The sequence below is a fragment of the Anser anser genome, assembly GCF_964211835.1.
Source record: "Anser anser genome assembly, chromosome: 4".
NCBI classification, from domain to species: domain Eukaryota; kingdom Metazoa; phylum Chordata; class Aves; order Anseriformes; family Anatidae; genus Anser; species Anser anser.
The window spans coordinates 67,410,434-67,431,147 of record NC_139724.1 but is presented as its reverse complement, the minus strand read 5'-3'; the positions used below and the strand labels follow the sequence as shown (position 1 = coordinate 67,431,147).

Genomic DNA, 20,714 nt, shown 5'->3' with positions numbered 1-20,714 from the left:
GCAGATTAGTTGGGTCAGACTTTAGGCATAGTGTTTATGATTAAGTGGATAGGCTCTGGTTTCCAAACATACTAATAATATATAATGATATTTTAACTGATATTAAGGGCCAATTCTCAAAAGTGCTGAAAACTTTGATCTTCCGGGGAATTTCAAAATGAATCAATGTGATTCATTAAAAAAACAAACAAACAAACAAAAATGTAAATACTGATGTAAAGATACAGACTTCAGTATCATTCTATTTCCAAAATTATCCAAAGGTGTTGTAATACCAAAAATTAATAGGCATTAAAAATATATATATATATATTATTGTTAAAAAGGTACAAACCAGCCAAAAATAATACCAAAATGTTCTTTTTCTTTTTTTTTTCCCCTCCATAAATAAATAACTTCAGTATAAACACTACAGTTAGGAAGATAGTGCAAGTTGAAAAAAACTTTATGTAATTTATTTTGAGATACAATTGAAATTAATTTCTGCTTTAGAACAAAAGTTTAGAGGAGGAAAAATGGAGTTTATCTTACGGCAGATGATTTTAATATACTTTTAATGAATCTGACTCTTAGCATACTCATTCTTCTGGAGTCTTACTGGAGACTGCCAGGGCAGAAAGTTCCTGAAAAGTCACACTTCCTTCTGGATATGAGTAATAATGTGTGTGTTTATTTAATGAAAAAAAATCTTTTATTTTTAAAAACTAAATAAAAGACTTCTTCAAAGACAAGAAGCTGGCAAGAAGCAGATATTTGCTAGTAAAACACACGTGAGGTTTCCAGAGCATCTTTTTCTAATATTTAATACTGTATCATTCTGAGGTGAAATAAAGTGTTCTTGTGCCTTGAAGGCGTGAAGAAATAGCTCTGAAACACAGACTATAAATGAGGAAATCTTCTGACTCTATCTCAGTAGCTCAGGTTGGTGGAGTCTTATGTTTTGGCTTGATAAAAGACTTTTGAACTGGTCTTTGGTTCTCAAAGGTTTTCATAAAAATGCTTTTGTCAGTGTACTGACCTGGAATGGAGGAGATGGGAGCAAGGAGATGTGCCCCATCCACCTCCTACACGTGCCGGAGCTGAACAAGCCTGTCCCCAGGCTGGTGGCACTCTGTGGGCATCCCCAGGTGCCTGCTGCCCATGCTCGGTGCTTTCCAGCTTTCTGTCCAGACGGACCATGTGCCTGGCACGGTGTTGGTGGCCTCTCACCACTTTGTGTGATCCTGCTGTGTTTGGTATGTTGTAATCTTGGTGTGGAAGGACGGAATGATGGAAGGATAGGAAGCAGAGTAGATAAACTACTCCTCATCATGGCATTCAAGTCCTGCTGAGGAAATGATCATCTAACCCTTCACAACCTTCAGCAGAAGGGGCTATGAGGCTGAATTCAAATGAGTCTGAAGCTCTTAAAGACCCTTTGCTGTGATATATGTATGTGTTTATATACAACTGTCTTATACTGGAGGGTCTCACAACAGCTTGATTAACAGGAATACGATGTTACAAATAGGGAAACCTTGTACTGATGCATCTGGTTCCTTTCATCCATCCCATTTGCTGCCAGGGGGAAGTTGGTGGCTATCACATGCAATTCAGCATATCTTTCAAGCAAAGGGTGTAGCTGAACGTGTGCACTCCCACCAGGCTACTACCTAAATGCCTGTCAAAATTACAGTTTACCTGCTTTAATGTACCTAGGTCTTACTGTAGAGGAGAGTTCTGTTTTCATGAGCAGAGCATATTCTTTCCCAATGCCAAAATAAATAAAGGGTAGGAAAGAGGGATGAAACAGAGCTAACGAAGATTTTTCTGCTGAGTGGATGTTTGGATTGTAAACTCTACAGGGGTTTGGACTGTATCCACACTTGTGCTCGAGGAGGCTGATCTCACTATCAGTGGCCAACAATAAATAAGGTTTTGCAAAGAGAATAAATAACGCTTTGCAAAGAGATAAGGGTGAAGCCTGTCCAAAACCAAAAGGCAGCAACAAGTCTCATAAATAGGTGCAGAATTCATAAGAAAACACAAAAGTACAATGCTCTGAGAAAACATGCACAGAATTTAATAGAATTCAGTGAAAGACAAAATAAATAAATAAATAAACTATGGCCCAGACAATTAATTGCAGTCAGCTTTCTCCCTTGTCATCTCTGCTGTCCTTTCTGCTGATTCCCTGGCACCAAGACATGCTCCCAATGTAGGAGCCCAAGAAAATGAAGGCAGAAATAGAGACAGTAGGAATCAAATACCATCAATATGATGCCAAAGCAAATGCAAAGCTTTCCTCATATCTGCCCTTTTCTGAGTGCATTGTTGCCAGAGATCCACCTCATCTAACAAAATGCACAAAACAGCATGCCTCAGTCTGTGGTGATCTTGTCATAGCCCCCCCTTCAGGAAGTTTCTTCTTCACCTACTGATAAACGGAGAGCCCTATTTGGTCTTTGTCCTACCCAGAATTATTAGCAAAATGTATATTCTCTGCATCTTTGCTGACTTTTTACTATTCATAAATTTCACATGAAAATTTGATGCAGTCTTAAACAAAAATTTCTTTTGTCTGTTGACTTTCAGTTTTATTATCTCCTTGCTCTTCAATTATTCAGACAAGTAAATAGGAGCATACCAATGTTGTGTTTTACATCATTATCATTACACTTTTGCCTTTCCTAAAACAAACAGCTTATGTTTTTGATATTTTCTCTGAAGCAAGTTTACCTGGTCTTTTAAGCATTTTAATCATCTGTATGTGGGTGCTGTGAGCAGCATGTAGCATTATAAAAATCAGTGTTTTTTTCTGTTCCATCGTTTACATTCCCTGTTCTGTTGCTGAATGTGGTACATGAAATAGACATGTTCACTGAATTTACCCTTTTGTCTGTTGGGATGGAGTTTGGACTTGAGGGAATGACATGGAGCTGGGACAGGGGAAGGTCAGGCTGGGTGTTAGGAAGAGGTTCTGCACCCAGAGGCTGGTTGGGCACTGGGACAGGCTCCCCAGGGCAGTGGTCACAGCATCAAGCCTGCTGGAGTTCAAAAACCATTTGCCATGGCTTGCTCTCCTCCTGGCTCTTCCACTTAGAGACACGCTGAGGAAGAGCAGGAGGGAACAAGGCAGGAGCCCTCAGCCCAGAAGATCTTGTCAGAATGGGCATTTTGTGGTTGCTCGTGGGTGGACATGAACAACCTTTCCCAGCAGCATCAGACAAACCCACAGCTAAGGCACCCTGCATGTAAAAAACAGCTTTTCCGAGCTTTTTTTTTATATACTTCCTTCCAATTTTCCCCTTCACAGACAGCATTTTTAAGGTTTCTACCATCTGCATTGCCTCACAGCCCTTTTTCATTGATTTATTTTTACTCTACTTAAAGTTCTTAGGTTACTTAGCTTCATATTGTTTACTTTCAAGTGGGAAAGGCTTGAAGATATGTATTTATTTGTTCATTCTGAGAGACCTCACCATTGCTTAGACCACCTAGAAGTTTAAATCCTCTCAGGGTACCTATGACCTCTTCTGTGTCATTTACTCAAAGGAATAGATTGCAAGTGGGGTTAAATAGCATCTTTTTTCTTCTAAAGCAGGGAAAGTTAGAAAGGACTGAGGGAGTAACATACATTTGGTTGCTTGCTGGCAGAACTTTGGGATCATACTCTGGTCACCTATGTTTGCAGCACTTTTTCTTATTGCCATAATTTCATATTTGTGTGGTTGAGAAGTCATTAAACTGTAAATTTGCATATACAAGAATTCTTATGTTGTTTTCGTGTGCATGGTTTAAAAAACAAAGCAAAGCAAAACAAAACAGTATAATGGTGTCTAACTCTAATGTGGTGTCTTTCTTTAGTAGATATCAAGGCTGATAACAACAGGGATTAAAATGATTATTTCCAGTGATGGGGGGACCTAGAGGGTAGAGAGGAGATACCACTCTCTTCAGTGCATCTCACATGAAAAAGCTGCAGCTGATCTACTGAGTCCTCCAGTATCTTCCTTTTAGTCCTCTCCTTTCAGGAGAACTAAGGTGTTGGAGCACAGCACACTATTTGATTACTTCCTAGGCTTTCCACATAGACTGCAGCCAGGATTTTTTCTTCTCAGAACAGGTATTTGAGAAGTTATTGAAGCAAAACTGATTGCCCCAGTGTTTGGATGGATTCTCTATCTTACGGTTAAAGAAAGCAGTCGCACCTGGGGAAGTGTTTGTCCTCAGCTAAAAATCAGTATATACGGGGCTTGCATGACACTACCTGACAAAATACTGCTTTCCAAGCTTGAGATATTTTCTGAAAAAATGCCATCTGATTGTGATAATTGCCAGAGAACAACGTTTTTAAGGTACTGTTGCTGAACCTAAAATTTATGACAGGATCCCAGTGAACCCTGTTCTCTTCCCTTTTAATTTGAAGCTCTGTTGACAGCACTGCTTCATTGATCAGCTGCATGGATCATTGCACTGTGGCCTTACAGAGCACACTTTTGGAAACTGCCACCAGAGCTCAACAGGGTGACATTAGCTCATGATTTGCTACGGTTAAGTAGTGCTCCCAAAGGACCAGGGTACTGGAGTGAGTTTTCAGTAATCTGCATTCATTTCTGGCTTTGCCATTTATTTTTGTAGTGGTCTTAGGTAGTTGCTTTTCTCCACAGTCACTTAGCTGTTGCTCTTTTTTCCTTAAAGAAAGATGATAATTGGCAAAAGTACTGATGAGGCTTTGGAGTAACTGCAATCCTCAAGTTCCACTTAGCTGTCTGAAGCTGCATTTTTATGCCTTGCTTTTTCCTTCTGTAAAGTGAAGATATCAACACTCCAATCTGAAACCTTCTAAGCTGGGAGGCTTAATGAATATTCATGCAGTACTCTGAAGAATAAGTGCATAAAAATTTTCCAAATAGTAATCACACCTGCTGGCTTTTATTTCAAGCCCCCTTCTATCCTTCTTCTTTCATTATTTAAAATTAATTCTGTCTGTGCCGCAGAACTGAGGGCATGCCTTGGAATTTTATAATGAACATTTTGGAGTTGTGCATGTGGTTTGCTTGTTTATGATGATGATTTTCACCTCTCATTTTACTCCTCCATGTTCTTGTTTCATTGTTGTAGGCTGAACTGATAGGAGTGGGATACAGCTTCACTGTATACTGTGAAATAATTTTCTAAGTGTCATCATTGCTGAGAATTATGCCAGCCCCATGTGTGCAGGCTGCACGCTGGCACGTGCAGCAAGCAGCTGGGGGGTAGTGGAAGAGGGAAGATGTGTTGGCATGGCTTAGCGTTTTTATTCCAAAACATTTATTCTTTCTCAGTGCAAGAGGGTAAAAAATGAAATCCAAGTAATTTTAATTAATCCATGCTGCAAATTATGACTGGCTTGGCTTGAAACCCTATCCTATTCCTCACCACTCTTGGACCTAGGTGAGCAATTTGTCTGCAGGCTAGTGCAAGCCAGGAAGGTAGTTCTGGGGACCGAATGTGGCCATGACGGTCCTGCCGGGCTGGCCTTCTTGGAGTCAGTGTGGTCACTGTGTGGTGAAACTGGGTGTCTCCCCGAGCCTGCGGCACTGCAGCCTCCTGCTCCGTGTCAGGATAATTCGGTGAGGGGCCCCGGGGGCTGCAAGCGCTGCCAGGACGGCTGTCAGCGTCTGACTTCTCGCCAGCGGCGTGAGGCAGCTTGGCGCTGGAGAGCGGGGAGAGGCTGGAAAGGAGAAAGTCGTGAATGCTTACATGGTTCTGCCATCAGCATCGTCATTACTATTATTTATTAGGCAGCTGTACATCTGGTCAAGCCGTGCTGCAGCATGCACGGAGCCAGGTCCTGCCCTGATCCACAGGGCTGTGGTTCTGGGAGAGCCCTGCAGCACCAGGGAAACCTGCCAAGTGGTATAGACGTTTATTAATGAAATTAAATGCTATTAAATATATTAATAGCGTAATAGGATGTTCTGTGCATTTTAAATATTTTTATCTAATTCTCTAATGCAAATACCTAACCATTTCGTAAACTGTATAGTTTTGTTTGTTTGTTTTCAGGTTCAGCGAAAGTTTATGGCTTTAAAAAAAATAAAATCCTTAAGGCCTTCCCACCATGTCCAGGTCACGTGACTCAGATCCACATTTTAGTTACAAAAGCCAGAGACAAAAATAGCCAACATTGTCAAAAATGGATAGAGTTAGTCAGATAGCCAGGGAGGGCCACAGCATGATTTGGATTTTCAGATGTGCTGAGGGTTGGAGATTATCTCAGCAGCCGTTGGCACTGGGAGAACTTTGCCTTTAATGGGAATGGTTAGACAAATGCTGAGCAGCTCTGAAATTTTGTCTCAAACAGAGGATGGTACACACTCAAGATGGATACAGTTGGGTCTGTAGGGCTAATTGGGAGCTATAGTGCAGCAGTGGTGGTGTCACCAAGTTTGTACGTTTGGAGAGCTGCAGAACACGCAGTTTACCCCTTCATTGCTGGTGTTCCTAGGAGGGAACATGAAGTTCTCCTGCTTTAGGATATGCACAAAACTGGCCCCACGTGCAGTGTGGATGGGACACTGGCTGCATGCCTGTCCTGTCCATCCCCAGACGGAGAAACCACATGATTCTTACAGGCACAAATTTCCTGCTGTTGCCTGATACCAGAATAAAAGCGATTTCTAAGCAGCCTGAATTTTGGACTGCAGTCCCATGAGGTTCCACAGAGCATCAACATAAGATAAATGTAGTCTGTATGCTGCTGTTCCACCATGAAGTTATTCTAGCATAGCTAGGCGTTTCACCTCAAACCGTCATCATTCCCCTGCTCCAGCCATCAAGTAGATATGCCAGCACAAAGAAGAGGTGGGAAGAACAGCCTGGGCATGGGAACGGCACATGTGGCTGCTCCTCTTGGTGGCATTGAGCCTGCCAGTTTCCCAGCTGTAAACTAGAGAGTGGTGCTCTGCAGCCCAAAAGAGTGGCAAGAAAAATGAGATACTTAATGTGTCTACGGTACCTTGAGAGCATAAATTGCTTTCTAAAAGTTAAGTGATGAATTATTTGCTCTCCTCCTCTCACCTGAAAAATTTCAAAGGCTTTTTTTAGAATCCATGCTAATTTGTTTCTTGATTTGGCTTTTCACCAGTTTGCCATTTGGAATGAAAAGAAAGGATAATATGCTTTTTTTTTTTTTTTTTTTTTTAGTATGTCTTTTAAGAAAAATTAGTTGTTGGGGGGGAGGAAGCATAATCACAAGAAAAGAGATTAAAACAGCACAGAAGAGAAAACGTACTTAGCACAAATGCATGTTTGTAACATTCCTATAGACAAAACATTGTACTGAGATAAACCTTTTTGTTTTTCTTGAAGGAATACCGTTAAGGTTCATGGATGCTGGTTGTCCCATCTCTCTCTTCTTTTGCTTCTCTTACTATGGGATCACCTGGCCTTTTTGAAGCACCTTTCTGCCACTCTCAAATGGTCTAAAACAAAGGCTTATTTAAATAGTTTCCATTTTCCCTGGCCTTTTCTGCCTTTTGCCAGCTGTCTGTCATTGGTTTGCTGGTGGGCGGGTAATGGAGATCATCTCGCATTATTTTTCTGCTAATGTGTATGCACGTCATGAGCCTCTGCAAACAGGGGGACAGAACTGGAGAGGACTAGGACACAATGGAGCATTTTATCCTTTCTTACAATTTTGTTGGTTTTAGCACCTTATTCACTATAACCATGGTGCTCAAAGTATAGTTTAAAAAAATTATTGGCAACTTTATTCTTAGAAGGTTTCTTCACTGCATTTTATAACTTCAAACAGGAGGTAGTGCTGTTTTGTTTATATATACATTTTTCTGAAATTCCTCTAAAATCTAAGAAAGTGGATTTGGCTGCTTTCTTTCTTATTGTAAATGATTTCTAACTCATAAGAAGAGGCTGTGAATGATGACGAATACATGTTATAGGGTTAAAATGTTCTTACTAAGAGGCTGTTTAAAAATACGTAGTTTGCTAATGTTCCTATAAGCATTTTCCAGTGTGACTTACATGGGAACGAAGGTAAAAGATTTCTATCTCAGAGTTTTTCCCCTGAATTTTGTGAAATTAGTCCTTATGTAAAACCAGGATGTTGTAATTTATATCTAGGGAATAACTCTTTGAGACTTTCTTCAGATTAAAGGCTACAGAATTGGGATTCGTATGAGTATGCTAAGCTTAAGGACTTTTATGACAATATACACTCGATTCTTCTCACATTTTCCCTTTTGCAGTGCAAATCAGATGCAAATAGGAAACTATTAGGAATAAATGAACAAGAGGATAAAGTGAAATTTCAATTGTTTTCTTACTGTCCAAGACTGGCAAACAGCCCCTAGAAATTGGGCTGGGAGATGTTATTTATACAAGCAAGACCAGCCCTGAATTTTCCATACATTTGCTTATGAAAGACCTTTTTGTGTTCTTTGAAAGAGATTTACACTTTATTCATTTACTATTTAACTCTGACCAAAGTACATAGGGGAAGAAGAAAAAGAAGGGGAAAAAGGGAGCAAAGAGTAGTAGGAGGAAGATTCACTCCAATTTGTTTCAGGGTCTGCAATTGCAAATGAAGCATTTTGGTCTCTCCTTATGAAGGAAGGAACCTGTCAAATCAGAGGCCATTGTCTCCCCATTTGAGTTGCAAAAAGGGTTGTATGCATAGTCTAATAATTATCTGTAATGTTAAGGAAGACAGATGTAGCATTAACTCCTGATTCAAGCAACATCCGTATTAATTTTCAAGTGAGCAGCAGCAGAAGCAGATGGTGAGATGAGGGAAGCATTCAAATGCTGGCCATCGATAGCTTTTACCTTTGTGTCGTGGATGTGGCTGAAGCTGGGCTGATGGGTGCCCCGGTCGCACCAGCTGCTCCCTGCCCAGCCTGGCTGCGGGGGGCTGCTGCACACTGGTGTGTGCATGGTGGCAGGCGCGACACGTGGTGTTTGTGCTCTGATGCAATGGGATAACATTTATATAGTGTCAGCACATTTTTGATAATACTGAGACCAAAAGATGCAGCAGTCTGCGGTTTCCTAGTTAGGTTATGAGTCTGTGAAAAGCAATGTGCATAAACCCAAGAAAATATGCAAACTTGCTATAAACTAAAATCCTGCTTTTTTTTGTTCTTGGGGGAGGGTGCTGGTTTTTTGCTTTTGAGATCTCAGTGGGAGGATATTTGGCAGTGCATCTTCTTTGTTACTTAGGAATACAGGAAGAACCAGGAAGCACCTTTTGACAAATATTGTTAAACAAGCCATTTGGGAACATATCCAGGAACATAAGGCATGTGTTGGATGGCTTACCGAGCTCTTGGAGAAGCTCATATTGATCAGGATGTTTCCTCAACCATGACAGAAGTCTGATGAGAAGCGGAGCCACAACCTCCTAATCACAAAATGTGGCTTCCCTTCCTGAGTAATACCACTGAAGTCTGGTCAGAAGTAGTTGCATAATTTGAATGGAGGGTTTTGCTCTGGACTCAATGGTCCATTTTTATCTTCACGGTATACATCAGCTGATAGAAGCAGGCAGTCATGAGGAAAATATGCTGAGGATATGTATAATGTAGCCAAAAATGAAGTTTCTGGGTGCTGTAACGGTGAGAAACTGGTGTTTGTCATGTTGCTCGGTTCGGTGGCAGCACATTTTACAAATGGTAGATTAGCTCATTAACCTTAAAAAATGCCCCCAGACTCATAGTGAGTAAGAGTCCAGGCCAACATCCATTACAGTTCTCCTGGAATGATTTTTTGCCCTGGACTTTGCTGCCTTGGCTTCTTCAGCCACAGCCATCACTACTGTACACCCCTGGTAATGCTAGCATTTTGGACATAGACCCTCAGAGCTTTGCAATGCTTCTGTACCATGGGAGAATAAGATGTTTTTTCATGTGCCTTTCCTGCCATTAGGGACCAGCTCTGTGCAGGAGGATGGAGCCGCAGGGCAGGGCCTGGGCATCACTGCCGAGGGCAGTGCTTCCCAGCCGCCGACCTGTTCTCTCCTGCTCGTTACTACATCCTCCCGCTTTTGGCAAGGCAAACAGGCATCCAACTGTTTGTGTATTTTGCTCCCGTTGCGCAGAAGTGAAATTACTGCTTTTTAGCTGTTAATAACTAAAACACAGATACGTTTTTTTTCTCTGCAACTCATCTTGTTGAGGTTAGTGGAACCGATCAGAAGAATGGGGACTTTTTTTTACCATGGGAAAGTGTGTGCAAGGTCTGGCCTAAAGGTAGATAAAGAAACCAGATGCATGACGAGACACGGCCCAACCGCTCGGTGAGGGAGAATGTGAGGATTATTGTTGAAGGGACTGCTGAAAGAAAGAGGGATTTCATGGGAGTGAGGAGGCTGCTTGGCAGGGAGAAGGGAGGCTGATCCAGACATATGGGGCAGTGTAACCAGATGCAGAAGAAATGGATAATGTGCAGAAAGCAGAAAGCGGCCAAGGGGAGTGAAAACCACAGAGGTAAATTTTGCCTAAGACCTGTAGGTAAGCTGTCTTACAAACCCCCTATCACAAAGAGGGACAAGGGGCATGAGGATCATGATCAGAGTGAAGAGGAAAGGTGTCTACAGCAGCCCAAGAAAGGCAGCAGTTTAATAGTGTTTGTTAAACATTCGTTTTCTGTTTTCACAATAAATTCAAAACACATCTGTCATTAAAATGAAATCTCTACAATACACGAGTATTAGATATATGTCCTAGGTTGCAATGAATTAGTGCATCACAGAAACTAAGAGAACTACACCAGCTAAGGACCCAAGTTTTTAATTGTGTATTTTTCTTTTTCTTCTCTCTGACTCCCCTTCCTTTTTTTTTTTTTTTTTTTTGATAGTGGAATTAGCTCATTTACTTATTTCACTAGGTAACCTTAGAATATAAATATAGATTTATGTTTGTTTAGTCTGGGGAGGGAAGTTCAGTTTTAAGCCCAAGTTTTGTATACAGGCAGATCACATATAAACCCAACAGTAGCTAAATAAATTTGTAAGAATCTGCATTTTTTCAAGCAAAAGTTGTTCCTAGATTATCGTTCTCTAAAGAAACATCCCAGCAAACAGAACTAAGAGTGCTGTAGATCACTTTGGTGTCTGACCTAGCACCTCATCTTTCTGCTCATACAGCTCAACACGAGTCTTCAGAGTAACTGAAGTTAGGATGAGAAAGATGAGATTTCCTTTAAAGGACAATGTAGCATCCAGGGTTTAATGTTTCAGGGATCTGCTTGTGCATAAACTTTACCAATTACAGTCATTTGAACCACCTCACAGAGATCCACACTGTACGTTCAGTGATTAAAACAACGTACAACTTCAAGACTTTTAAAAAGGAGTTCGTGGTTTTAATTTTATGTCATGACCTGCTAAAGTCTTTTGAAATCTAATGTTCTGATATTTTGTTTTCTGCTTTATCAGTGCTGGAGATAAAATACAACATGTATCAGTACTCAGACTATTGACAGTATATAGCTTTACAATTAATTTATGTCCTGTCTCATTGTTGGTAACATAGTAGTGTCACAACTTCTCACATCAGAGTTGTGGGGTCTAAACCCATTCATGAAAATTGTTCTGGAGTGTTTATGATCCTTTCTTTGCAATATGCTCACACATATTAGTCTCAGGCCCTCTCACAATAATATTGTCTGACAGTGTTTTGCCAAGGAAGTGAACTTCACATGCATACAGCTGCTTTTCTTTAAAACTATCATAGGCACCTCCAAGCGTTGTCTTAGACTATTTAATTGAGGAAGTGTTCCGGCATATTTTTAAAGCTGGCAGTATGAGTTTTTGTGATAAAATAGCATTTTTGAATTCTCACAAAATCCTCAGCTCAACTGGCAAAATTTCTGTTGACTTACTGAGCCAGCTTATCATTGGTGCAGTTTTAGCACCTCTTTTCTAGTCAATATGAAAAAATGCACTTTTTTGACTTCTTCTTCTTTCTAAGGAAGCATATCATAATTTAGTTTCTTGGACCCACATTTTCATGGATTTTTTTTTTTTAAACTGTACTTGCTAAACTTATCTTCTTTTAGAGTGAAAGACTAACCTTCACTTATAAACACATTTATGGAGCTGAGAAAAAAGGGGCCTTGAAGTTTGGTCGTTGGAGCTCCATTAGCAAGTGTGAATTCCACTTTTGGCTCATCCCTCATGTCAAGTTAGTGCATTTGCTGTGGCTCTTCTTTGAGCAGTGTCTGCCCAAGCCCAAGGCAGCTGGACCAAATCCAGGCTACCGGCACTCACTGTGCAGTCGGCACTGATGAGTTACATCAGGAATGTTTGGTCGGTCTTGTTGGGCATGCTGTATAGCATGCACTGAAGGAAGGAACTGAGAGGAGTAATTTGGCTCTGGGTAGCTGAGCGTGACTTGATATATATATATATACAATTTTTATTTTTATTTTTTGAAAGAAACTATATAATTGAAAGTTGATTTGCTTTCACTGTCTGTGTAGTAATCATGAAGGAAAATCAGAAAGAGAAGGCAAAACCAGGGAGACATTAATCCATTTCAGTGAATTAACTCAAGGGCTACAAGTAACAAAGGGAATTGAAATTCCCTGTTAGATAATCAAAATTTTCTATTTTGTCAGAGCTAGCTGAGTCCACTGTTGAAATGCATTTATTATTATTTTCAGTTGGGAATATGCTTCATGGTTACATTTATGAATTGGGTATATCAGAGGTCCAAGTGAACTGTAGCAAAGTGATGTATGTTGTGTATGTGCATGCTGGAAAAAAAGCTTAGAAGTCATAGCTTAGGAGGAGAGCTGTTCCATGCCACCCATTGATGGATTTGCTTAGCATACAGGGTCTGCCACCAGCCTTACCTCTATGTCACCAAATAGTATGTCCTCACTTTCATTACCTAGCTGGTGCTGGAGATCCTGCTGTCTTATCTTCCACTGCAGACTGGTGTCAGCTTTGATACCAAAAATATTCTCCATGGGTACCACACAATTCCAGTGTGAGGGGCTACATGCTGAGCCATATATTACAATCATCATCACCATCGTCATTATTACATTATGTGTGCTTCTTCGTGAACACTTCATTTACTGTTATCGTCTTGACTGGGTCTTGGTTTGTGAGATGTTTGCAACATACTGATTTTCATCTCTCTATAAACCTACAAATTGTTCCTCTTTGAGCGTCTGACTGGGAAAAGCTGTTGAAATTATAGTTTAGATAGGTGCTTGAGAGAGAGGCCCACTGTTACGTAAGACGATGCTTCCTGCTAGGTATTCTCCCTTAAGGTCTCTTACATTTGGAACTGCTTCCCACTTTGGTCTCTGAAAGTCTATGATAGTGATGCAGCAAAGCTCACTTTCTTTCTGGCTTGGAAAAAATGGGTAAGGGTACAGACTAATTAACAAGGAATCTTCGGTGATATTATCACGATAGTGGGATTTTATGAAACATGTTTCATAGAGCAGAGATCTAAGATGAGTCAACTTGTGTAGTGGGAGAAGGGATTGACTTTAGGGCACTTGTTTATGTGTCCTATAAGTTTTCAAAGGAGGCAAAGAATTGCAGCAGAGAAAGGATAACTAATTTTTCTGGCAGTCTAACATTGCCTTAGAGCAATGGAATGGATCCACTGCCTGGATCCTCTGTGTCTCCAGAGTTGTATGAGAAGCCAAGTATTTTAGACCTGACTTCCCAGGAGGCTGCCAGAGACCAGGTTTTTGGCATTCTGCCCACATAGAAGTCAAAGTCCTATGACCTACCTGATAGAAGTGCAGAGCAGTCCTAATCAAGTGATTAGGAAAGGTGTGCAGGAATGAGACAAGTTCTGCATGGTTCCAAGTATTTTGAAAAATCAGTTATTTCAAACGGGATCCAGAACCAGCAGCTCCTTTTCTCTCTTTCTCTTTTCACTCTTTCCTTATTCTAGTTCCATATCTAAAATGAGAAAATATTTCCTGTGAAATTGTGCTTTGTAGCAAACTTATTTTGCAAATCACTTGGATACTGTAAGGGTGAATACCATAGAAAAGGTCACAAGAAAACTAATGTTTCTGCATTCCAAGTAACACCTAAGAGAGTATGAAGTCCCTAAGAACCAGAGATACTCTTGGATAAGGAAGAGAGGGAACAATCAGAGAATCATATCATGGCATGGCTCAGGTTGGAAGGGACCTTAAAGAACTTCTAGTTCCAACCCTCCTGCCATAGGCAGGGATGCCACCCACTAGATCAGGTTGGCCAAGACCCCATCCAGCCTGGCCTTGAACACCTCCAGGGATGGGGCATCCACAGCTTCTCTGGGCAACCTGTTCCAGTGCCTCGCTACCCCTACAGTGAAGAATTTCCTCCTAATGTCTAGTCTAAATCTATCCTCTTTTAGTTTATGACCCCCCTGCCCACCACCACCACTTTGTCCTGTCATTATCTACCCAAGTATATGACTGCTATATCTTTAATATTCTAAGTGTTCGAGCATTTTTTGCTATGAAGGATTTGCTGAAACCTCATGGAGCATTACTAGGTATGTCAGGATGGGTTCTGTTGGGGATTCCTGCTGCGATCTGATAACTCTGATAATGTAGTGTTCATGAAGTGTAAGAGAAGACAGGAAACTGGAAATAGGAAAGACTTACAGACTTTGTTTGCCAGATTTTTGGTTTTGCTTTTCCCTGGCATTTAATTTGCTTATCATTCTGTATATAAGCTATGCAATCGTCTTTTGAAGTGCAGCAGTACATGTTGCAAGTAGTATTAATACAGAGTGCAAGTACAACATTGCTTGTGCACCTTCTTTACAGATTTAAAAAACAAACAAACAAACAAAACAACAACAACAACAAAAAATAACACATTTTTTTCCATGATTCTTCACCTATGGATCTTGAGTTTCAAAGCTACCTCAAGATCTATTTTTTTTTCTGTTGACAATAATCTGTCTCATAATGAAATTCTCAAAAAATAAGAATGAAAGGTGGCAGTAAATTAGACAAATTTCTTAGGACACTGCTGGAAGGTTGGGAATTTTCCACATGAAGGAGTATCACATTTCTGACCATTCTATTCTCTATTTGTGTAAATAATGTTTCTTTGATCTTATTTTCTTAACAGAAGGCAGTATCAGTGTGTACATCTATTTAAAGATTTTTTTAAAAACCCTAAAAAAAATCAGAACATGCTTCTCTCCATACAATAAGCTATGTATAGAAGTTACTCATTGCATAATGGACCCTGCAGTGAGAACTGTGCTATAAAAAAGTGTTACAGAATACAAAAAAAATATATATTTTTTTCATCTTCACATTAAATTGTGAGGACTTCTGGATCTGTTCTTATAAAATACAATATTATCTCATTTCTGGCTTTAAATTAGCTGCAAACTAGAAGTCTTTAACACCAGATCCATGATCATACTCAAGACTTTTTGAATCATTTTTAAGTTTGGTATTCAATATGTATAATAAAAATTGTATTGATGAATAAAAGGAATACCAGATGCAGCTGTGCAGTTACCACATACAATTGCCATATTTGTATTTCTCTGTCATTGGTTCACTACTCTGTTTTTTCCATTCCATTAACTTCAACAGTTTACTCTATTACATTTCTTCTGGCTATGTATCCAGCAGAGTCCAGGTATATTATCCATAACTTTGAAAGAAATTCTAACCTACAAACAGATCTGTGCACAGCTGAGGATCTCAGTGGAAGAGGACTTAAAAGGTGTCCCGCAATGCTTTTCTTTCTTTTTACTAACTTGAGTTATCTATTTCTGTGTGTCTCAGCCTTAGCTGAGCCTCATCTGCTCTTGGGACCTGGAGTCTGGAGCAGACTTTCACCTCCTGCCACAGATTTTCTGTCTCTTTTTTGCATTATGAGGAGACTGTTGCTTGTTTGGAATTGGAGTCTGTTTATTAATACTGTCTGTCGTGGCTGCCTATCTTTTGTGGTTTGGAGTAATGGAGGAGTTGAATTAATGCCGGAGCCAGCAAGCAAGACCTGGGATGCCTTTTCCTGACAAGATGATGTCACCTGATACATTTGGAGATGATTAAATGGAAAAAAAATAAAAATCTCCATTTTCTGCCCTAGTAGGGTAATGAGGGTCTGAAAAGGAAACTGAAACTGAATGCTCTCTTTGAGCACAGATGCAGGAGGGTGAGACTTGCCTGGGCTGCTGAGCATGCAGAAGGAGTGAAATCCATGTTCTTTCGCTTTACAAAGTTTATTTTGGGAACAAAAGGAATCTGATGTGGAAAATATACTTTTAGAGAAAGCCTTCAGCAACTTGAAAAAATTGACTGTAAGTTTCTGTTTAGTTAGTTATCAGTATTTTCTTTTTCTGGCTAACATCTTGAGTTCAATGTAGATAATTAATCCTTAAACAGAAACAAATGCCTGTAATACTAAATTCTTTCTTTTTTTTTTCTTGTGAGTCTATGAACTTGCTTAAAAGGAGGCATTCCTTTCCGAGGTCTGTAGCAGTGCTTAAACACTGGTCTGGACTTCAAAAAATAAACTCTTTATCCATCTACCTCATCCTAATGGATTACACTCCTGCATTGCTGTCACTCATTGCATGGCTTTAGCTGATTGAGTAGGATTTTTGGCAGCTTGTTTCTTGTCCAAACATTCCCTAATGCTTTCCTACCTCTTGTTTTATCACCCAAGCACTGCAACAGCAGTATTTGGAGCTCTGATAGCTTTTACGGAAAGCTAGTTTTGTAAAAGCCAATTCCTCAGAAACTGAAGAAGAAGGAAGAAAGAGAAAGAGGAATACATGTGGGTTGTGGCTGAAACGATCCCTTGACACTCGTTGAGGCTGATCATAAATATGCATGAGACAGGAGGAGTTTTTAGTAGCTGTGTGTTGCTTCTCTTGCCCTAAGCTGTCTGGAAAGAGTCTGTGACAGTCTGGAGAGCTCCAAATTTTAAACAAAAGATCATTGTTATGATTTTTTAGAGAGGCTCAAATACAATTATTTTTATGTTAAAACACCCTAATGACATTCCTTGTATATGTTTTACTTGCTCCTTGTTAATTCTTAATTTTTAGGGCTTCATTTGTTATTTAGGGTTCAACCCTTTTTCATGCCCCTTTGCCATTGTTTCTTGAAATACCATGCACACCCAAAATGATCTTCTCTAGTTTATAGAGCAGGTTTTTAGTATACTTAACAGGATACATCACACCTCATATACTATAGTCAAGAGAGCAGCACAGAAGGGACTGTGTGAGAAAACTGTCCTAGTGAAAAGTCTCATCTTCTCACTCTTCCTCCCCCTTCCTTTCTATATCACAGATCCCTTTTCAGAGAGACTGGGTATTTAACAAAGAAGTCAACTATGAGGAGCAGGAGCTGAGGGCTGGGATGCAATGAAAGGATGCCCTCAGTAGCAAGAGAAACTGTCTCCAGGCAGACCAGGCACCGTAGTGTTGTTTATCTTAACGTTTAAGACCATACCAGTTGATTCTATTTGCTTTCTTTTTCTCTTTGATAGTAATGCAAAAAAGAATTTGGGTCCACTAAATCTTTCTCTCCTACTATCTCGCTCTGCAGATTTTACAGTGAATACAGAGTATAAGGAACAAGAATTCACTTTTCACAAGTACTGTATTCATTGCCTATAAATGGTGTGTCTGCTATCTGTCTGTAATTACCCTTTCCTCTACAGGAAACATCGTCTTATGGTAAGGATATAACAAGCCCCAGGGATGCACTTTCTATCCCATCCAGTCTTCTTATGTGATCTTGGGCTAATGTAATGTAGTCATGCAGTCTCTGTGCCTTTGTTTTTCATGTGTAAAATATCAGGGATTCAGCACCTTGTCATTTGTCATAGGCTTTAGTCATCTCAGTAGCCTTCACTCAGCTTTGTCAATATCTCCTTTGTACCAGGAAGGCCAGAATTGGGCACACTACTCCATGTGTGGTCTCTCTGGTGCTGCTTAGAGGGGAACGATCACTCCCCTCCATCTACTGGCTTTTTTCTTGCTAATGTAGCCCAGCAGGTGGCCCCCGGCTTCATGGGCAAACCACTGACTGCTGCTCTACTTCTCCTCCAGGCTGGGATATCCATTTTGAAAACCTCTTAATGGTTACCCAATGTAGTGTGTGTGTATGTGCACGATTGTATGGAGTTGTATTTGGGTTGAAGCATACCTATTCTCTGTAACTGATTTTTGCATGTAGCTTAAAGGTTGGCCTCAAGATGATACGTAAATCCAATCGAACTTTTTTTCAGGAAGTTAAATGGGATCTCCCACTCCACACCCCCCAGCAAAGTAGAGCTCAAAATGGTGGCACATGTTTTTTGGCTTTTCTGGAAGACGTGTTTTTAAATATAAGTTTCTGTGCTAACAGAGGATTAGCTAGATGAAATTCTCTAGCCTGAATTGTATAGAAGATCAGATTAGATGATCTCTTCTAGAAGATCTTAATTAGATGGTCTGTTCTGGTCTTAAGCATTTGGAAATCACAAACTAAATGGAGAATGAAAGATTTAAACCCAAAGAACTTTTATTCAGCAATGTGCAAGGAAGTGATCAAGAGCGTTTTCTATAAAAATTAAACTCAATTTTAATTCCTATTTCTGTTATAGTTTTGTTTACTGATAAATTTGAATACTTGCATTTACAATAGATGTGAGCATGAAAATGAATTTACTTTGTTTCAGGTTTGTATTGTACTGTTCCTAAAGATGTTTTAATCAGTTGAGTAAAATATTTTATATTCTTTTTAAAAAAAATGATATAAACTAGTGCCCTTAAATGCAGATTTGGAATAATTGCATCATAATGCTGTTTCAATTCCAGTTGGTTTTCATTTTGGTTTGGAACAAAAATTGCAGCATGATGTAATTGCCTCTCTATGATTATTTTTACCTTGGTGTATTCTTCTGCTGGCTTGTGTGTATAGTTTTTATGTGCTGTCATTTGAAAAACTTTAAAACTCTTGAGAGCCAGACCTGGAAACCCTTCTGGATGTATCATTGCTTTTTATTTGTACATGCCAATTATATCAGCACATTGGGGGCCTATTACTCCTATTGAGCATAGAATGGACTTCTCATCATTTAATATGGAATGTGATTTTGCTCCTCAGTCGAGATAAAATCTGCTTACTGTTGTGATTACCATCCCTGGGCTCCACCCCGCCTTTCACCACCTGCCATTTACAAGTAATTCCTTTGACAATGAGAATTCAGCCAGAACTGTCAAATAAATTTGCCCCTTTTGGAGAACCTTCTGATTATTATTCTTATTTTGTGGTGATGTCAGATTTCCAAGGGTAATCTCTCACTAGAGTAGTATGTTTTTCTTTGGGACTTGCATCACCCTCTCATTTTTAGTCTCCATTTCAGAAGTAATGATTGCTTACTGAAAATATGCATAATGTGGATTTTCTATTATTCAGTTCCATTACTTTTTGTGAGCACATCATTACATTTCTAGGAAGAAGAAGAGAAGATTCTTTAATACAGAAAACAAGCCAAGGGTTGAAAACAGATAAACATGTTTTTTCCCAACTACATTTATTTATTTATTTATTTATTTATTTATTTATTTATTTGTGTATCTTAAGATTTTGCAGATCCTTCTTATTTTAAATGCACTTAATGTACTTCATGATAGTATTTCTATTCTATCCCTATTCTATTGAGCCAATACCAGCTCCCAGTAGTCTCTCCAGCAGCAGTTTCCTCTTTCCTCTTCTTTTGCTTCTTTTTGTCTTTGCCTTGTAACTCCATCTTGGCCTGTTTTCACTTCTCATTTTGCTATCTATCTATTGCATAATAAGCTCTCGACTACAAGGGTCTGATAATTTTTAATAACTGAAGAAAGTTACACACACTGCACACTGGCATTTGCTCTTGTTCGTTCCTCCTTTCCAGAAGCCAAGGTTCTAGGCAAAGAAATGGTATTCCTCTTGTACGTTATATTCACTGGGAAAGAGGAAAAAGGAGAGCTCCCTTTCAGGTTATTTACAGTCTCTTGCCTTAAAGAATCCAGAAAAGATGCCAGTTCAAGTAAATTTGATTGAATACATGCAATTGAAACTGCCCTATTTTCTATGCTTGATGCCTTTTTAAAGAACATATATTCTGGTATGTACTGACAGTAATTGATATGGCTATAAAAGTAGTTGAAAAAGTACATTTCTAGTACTGTATACTGATTAGATTTCACAATGATTGCCTAGGTTCTGTGGTAATGATTACTTTTGAAATTAATATCACATAAGTAAATATTAAAAGATTCATATATTCCATGATAGTTTAAAGTAATCTTATAATCAAAGTAGACCTAAAAGCAAAAGACAACCATAATCAGACTCATTTACATATTGGTATACCAGTAATAGAATATACATCTTATTTCTAAAAAAAAAACAAAAAACAAAAAACAAAAAAAAAACAAAAAAAAACACCAAACAAACAAACAAACAAAAAAACACAACACAGAGTTGATTACTTGTATTTGGTGGTGGTGGTGGTTGCTTGGTTGTTTTTTTTTGTTTGTTTTGTTTTTTTTTTTGAAGTTGTAGGTCTTCATTATTTGTTTTCCTTGAGTCTGTGATCTTGCTTACTGGTCTGCAAATCAGATTTAAATCATCGCTCTGAATCTCTTCATTTTGCCTTCAAAAGCTATATGTTCATCTGTAATGTGAACAGCTAGAAGTAATGTAGTTGTCCTGAAATACCTTTGGATTTCTAACAGACCCCTAGTCAGCTT

General features: G+C 39.3%; 1 protein-coding gene across 5 annotated transcripts in view; it reads left to right on the top strand.

The window, feature by feature from the left end:
- Nucleotides 1–20,714, top strand: part of AFAP1 (actin filament associated protein 1) — a 119,444-nt gene that overhangs the window by 28,806 nt on the left and 69,924 nt on the right. The window contains exon 1 of one of the 5 annotated variants that reach the window (XM_083834486.1): nt 16,140–16,280. The exons of the other annotated variants lie outside the window; for them this stretch is intronic. The gene's annotated coding sequence lies outside the window, so the exon portion shown is untranslated. Of the gene's footprint in view, nt 1–16,139; nt 16,281–20,714 lie in introns of those variants that run through there. 5 annotated transcript variants of the gene reach the window in all.